General features: G+C 40.0%; 1 long non-coding RNA gene across 1 annotated transcript; it reads left to right on the top strand.

Moving 5' to 3' along the window:
• The first annotated feature begins 3,166 nt into the window (after window positions 1-3,166).
• LOC109263675 (uncharacterized) lies at window positions 3,167-5,174 on the top strand. The gene is made up of 2 exons (XR_002078331.2): window positions 3,167-3,391; window positions 4,390-5,174. It is a non-coding gene; the product is annotated as an uncharacterized LOC109263675 (long non-coding RNA).
• The last annotated feature ends 201 nt before the right edge of the window (window positions 5,175-5,375 follow it).

The following is a 5,375-nucleotide window of genomic DNA, read 5'->3' as shown; positions in this document are numbered from 1 at the left end:
TATTATCATATATGTATATCATCTTTCCCCAAAATGTCCCCAGATGTATTTTCTCAGAGGACATAAATACCTATATTAGACATGAGGAGAATTTTTTAGTTAGTCCCTAAGAGGCAGGATGGTGTTTATGGGTTCCAGAATGTAGTTGCTTAAGTTCTCTGACAGAATAAAATAACTCGTGTTGCTAACACAGATGGGAAAAAAAAATCATGTTAGGCTTTATCAAAGAGTTTTCTATGGAACAAGAGTTACATGTGCTATTCCATGAAAGGAGGGGAGGGTTCTGTGGCTACGACCCTCCCACCATACTTTCTTCTTGGAGGTTCCCAACATATGTTAACATAATAAAGAATTTGATTGGTACTGTTATGAAGAAACCATTTAAGTTAGTTTAACTTGCAGTTTTCTAAATTTGTCAAGAGTTTTTCATGGAGCCCGCATTTTGTGTTACTTTACACAGAAACACTGTAGTGGTGTAATATCATTTATTAAAGTCTGTTTTTGTGCATTCACTGGGCTAATAATTTACTTTTCAAGACATACTTTCCAAGATATTATTTCCTATTTATGTACACTAAATCTAGGTGCATTTTCTTTCAGGTTTTATTTGCCAATCGGTTATGATAACCACCCCCAAATGCTCTTAGTGTCATGTGATCTTATAAAATAAGTGACTCTCTTTCCAGAGCTCATGAGCTTCTGTTATCCAGTCTCATTTCTTACCTTTCCTTTGCTGCTAGGCTTTTGAAGCTTTGTTATCTTCTACCCCACAGAACCACTGCAATTTAGCTGGCATTTGGCCAGTTTCTGTTTCTCTCATTCCCAATTCTCTTACCCCCAAATGTCATTTTGCTCTCAGATTTGATCAGTACAATAAACACTGATCATTTTATTTGTGTCTGTCATTCCAATAAAATGAAAATATTCCAGATTATGGATATTATCTCTTGACAGAGCAATACTGATCGTATTCACTTTTTTCCTGACTAGAATTTACTACACTTTTTTCTTGTAGTGCAAGTCTTATTAATACCTAATGAAAGTATCGAATTCAGGCTAGCAGTCTCAGTGGACCACCCTCCAGCCCTGTGGTAGAAGTGAAAATCTGGAGTCATTTTATTTACTCAATTGTGAATGCTTTTGCCATCCTAGCCATCGGGGTACAGAGACAAGAACAATACAGGGAGTCCCCTCCTTTCATGAAATGTAGATGAGGGTGTTATAGCCCATTAATATAGTATTTAAAAAATGCATCTTGATCCAGTTTTGAGGCCTGGCTTGAAAGCAAGTCAGTTCCCCCTTTTGAGCAGCTCAAGTCCACATTCCTGTGACTTCTCTTATGGAACTCCTACACACCAGGAGTCAATGCAGCAGACCTAATTGCCCCTGGGCCAAGTACCAGACAACTAGAAACAATCCCTAAGTCCTAGAGCTTATGAAATTATTCAAATCAGCCAATTCACAGGGAGCATGCTCAACCTAGTTAACCCCACTCTGCTTGACATACATAAACTGCCTCCACCCCCTGGTGTAAACCTCCATGTGGCCCTGCCTGGCAGCTTGCTGTCCTTTGGCAAGTAACAAAAAGTTCTGCTTTTCATCTATCCAAGTGCCGGTGTGTTGTGCCATCAAAGAAGACTTAAATCTAATAAAACATAGCTACAAGCAAAATTTTCCTTTTTCCCTCTTATTGTTATACAAATTCCAAAGGACTTAAAATACAGGTACTAATTGGTGGTTGGAAAGGAGGTAGGATCAGGATTTCAAGAGAAGAGAATTCTTTTAAAAAAAAAATTAACTTGAATAACTTAATTCCCCCACCAAAGACTTTAGCAGGTTAATGCGTCCCATATATTCAGTTATTGATTATATGCCTATTGAGCATTTGCTGTGGCCCTGGTATTATAATGCTCCAGGTGGTATGCAAGAAAAGAAAATGTGTATCCTACCCTTGAGAAACCTGCAGATTAATTAAGAAGACATGACATGTACTTATAATGATTACAAAGACAAAATAAAGTGTATAGTAACTAAACTATCCCTAAGTCCAAAAATTGATAAAAATATGAAAGAACTAGAGAAATAAATTGGCTTGCAATTTTCAATAAGTGCTAACTTTAAAATAATTTTGAACTTTCCTAGTTATTTTGCTAAAATAAACCGCTTGCATTGTTGCTCTTTTCCTGAGTTCATTCTTCCTAGCTCTGAAACCCTTTCTGTGAGGCACACAGGGCCTGGCTGTTTCTAGCCCTGCTTCAAAAAACTCAGATGCTTTGCAGTCATGTGCATTTTGAGCTGAAGCAGGTAACAATGTTCTCTCAAGGGATGGATTTTGGAGGAATGTGTTGACAGTTCAGATCAGGTGAAGCTATTTCTTTCAGAACTTGGGTGTGTTTCAATAAGGAAAATGGTTTCAGTCCAAATTCATTTGCAATACCAACCTTCCTGGCTGGGGAACTGAATGCTTAGCTAATTTGTTTTCAAGGGGTAGGCTTCCATGTGTTTAAATGACTAACTGGTCTGGAAGTTGGGCTTCTCCAGAAGGCATTTTATGTCGATCCACGGTCTTCAGGGGAACTCACACTTTTCCAAGGAGAGCAGCAGGCTGTAGTTGACCAAGCCCCTGCCCTTTCTCTAGACTCACTCTCCCATGGCTTTCGATCATTATTCCTACCACTACTTTCTTACTGAACATACCCTGTGTAAAGGATTACAGTGGCCTCTGCAGGGGATGCCTAATATTCCAACAGAGAGATGAGGCATGGACTCTGTTCAAGGCAGAATGTGGACACAGCCATAAAAAGACATAAAGTGTTGAGTACATGAAGTGAAGAAGGAGTCACTTCCATCTGGGTGGAATAGAGAGAGCTTTACAGAGAAAATAACACTTGCATTGGGATTTGGGAGAACAGGTTTGATTTGTCAGCTATTGAAGGAATCGGCAAACTGCAGCCTATGGGCCAAATCTGTCCCAGCAACCTGTTTTTCTAAATAAAGTTGTTCTGGAACTCAGCCATGCCCACTCACTGATGTATTGCCTATGGCTGCTTTCGTGCAACAACAGCAGAGGTGAGTAACTGTGACAGAAACTATATAGCTCTCAAAGACTAAAAAATTTACTGTTTTTTTTTTTTTTTTTTTTTTTAACAGAAAAAAACGTGTGACTGTTGGGATAAACTTGAAGTAGGCCAAAATAGAGAACTTCATTTGGCAGACATTCTGGAAACAGAATGCTTCTGAGCCTTGGGAGTGTCTGAATGTTCACAATGATACTGAACTTCAGGACATGGAGTGTGGTGGATGGACTGTAGAAGACCGGTGTTGTGGGTAGGAAGAAAAAGTCAGAGGTTATGTTGTCACCTCTGTGAACAATACTGAATGTGGATTAAAGGTATGTCTGAGATAAAAGGCAAAGGATACAAAAGACACTATGAATAAAGCCCAGGCAGGGAGGACCAAAGGCAAGAGAGAATTGGGGATGGCACAAGGGTCTTTTTTGTTTGTTTGTTTATTTTTGAGACACAGAGAGAGAGAGAGAGAGAGGGAGGGAGAAAGAGAGAGACATAGAATATGAAGCAGGTTCTAGGCTCTGGGCTGTCAGCACAGAGCCTGACACAGGGCTCAAACTCACGAACTGCGAGATCATAACCTGAGCTGAAGTCAGATGCTTAACCAATTGAGCCACTCACATTCCCCTGGCTCTAGAGTCTTGAGTTTGGGTGACTGGGGATGTCAGTAATCCTTTCTATGAAAATATATCGACCTCAACAGGGCAAAGTGGATACTCCTCCCACCATACCCTGATTAGGAGGAGAAATAAAGCTGGAGTGGCCCCATCCCTCCAGGGCAGATGGCCACTAGGAAGAGAGGTGGTCAGAAGCTATTGTTACAGAGAAACAAGACTGACAGGCTTGCTTACAAAAAAATATCTATTACTAGATAGGAAACCAGCCCAAGGAATCCAGTCCCTGAGATAAAAACAGTGAATGAGTTGGAGGAGTGTCTTTATGTTTTAAGTCATCTTGAAGTATAGCCAGATAAAATACAAATTGCCTAGTTAAATTTGAATTTCAGGTCAACAAAGAATAATTTTTTTTAAAAGTACATCTCAAATGTTACATGGGACATATTATTACAAAAAAATTATTTGTTCTTAGATCAACAATGAATAACTTTCTAGTGTATGTCCCAAGTATGGGATGTATTTATACTAAAAATCATCTGTTTGTTATCTAACATTCAAATGTCATGGTTTTTTTTGTTTGTTTGTTTTTGTGTGTTTTTCTAAATCTGACACACCTACTTTTAAGATAAGCAAGCCAAAGCTTTCACTTTTGAGGAGACTGAGCGACCGAGAATTGAAGCACCCGTATTTGTTTTCTCTCACAGGAGCTGAGTTGACTCTGTCAGCCCTTCTGGAGCCCACAACTGAGCAGAGATAGCTCAGTGAACATCAAGCCAGAGTATGAGACGTTTCAGAGTGCAGACAGAGGATGCACCAAGGGGTGTGGTGGGGTGAAGTTTCCAGTGATGGTGGCTGGGGCATCCAACTGAGGGAGTTAAAGGGTTGTATGGAGTAAAGAGTGTCTGGATTAGAGAGGCGGATTGAATTCAGGACAAGGATAGATTCCTTAGAGAAGGCTCCTTTCAAAGACCTAATTCTGGAAGGAATTTTCTTGGGGTAGAATAAAGCAGCAACTATACTAACTAAAGGTCCCAGTTTCTATCACACTGGCTGCAATGTAGACATATGTCTACTTCATACCTCTGAATCTTTGATATGTTGGGTCAGTGAAGGGATGAAAACTATTCACCCCAGTTATACCATAGAGCTGTGTGATGATTAATTTTATGCACCAACCTAGCTAGGCTATGGTACAAACACAACAGATGTTGCTGTAAAAATATTTTTTAGATGTGATTAACATTTAAGTCAGTAGACTTTGAGGAAAGCAGACTATCCTCCATAATGTGGGCAGGCCTCATCTGATCAGTTGAAGGCCTTAAGAAAAAAGGCTGAGATGTCTAGAAGAGGAAGAAATTCTGCCTCCAGACTGCCTTTGCACTCATGACTGTAACACTGATACCTGCCAGACTTTCCAGCCTGATACTGCCCCCATAATTGCATTAACCAATTGCTTAAAACAAAGATAAATCTCTCTGTCATATACATATATACATTCTATTTGTTCTGTTTCTCGGGAGGACCCTAACTATACAGGCAGGTGATCAGGTGATCCTGGAGTAGCACTAACCCCCATGCCACTTCCTCTGATTCTCATTGGGAGCAGTACCACGAGGAGCCACTGCTGGTTTGCCCTAGCACCAGATTTCTTTCTTCAAACCCAAGCCTAAGTAACAGTAAGACTAAACAC

The sequence above is a fragment of the Panthera pardus genome, unplaced genomic scaffold, assembly GCF_024362965.1.
Source record: "Panthera pardus isolate Hobbes unplaced genomic scaffold, ASM2436296v1 HiC_scaffold_8, whole genome shotgun sequence".
Classification (NCBI taxonomy): domain Eukaryota; kingdom Metazoa; phylum Chordata; class Mammalia; order Carnivora; family Felidae; genus Panthera; species Panthera pardus.
This window is presented reverse-complemented; position numbering and strand designations above follow the sequence as displayed.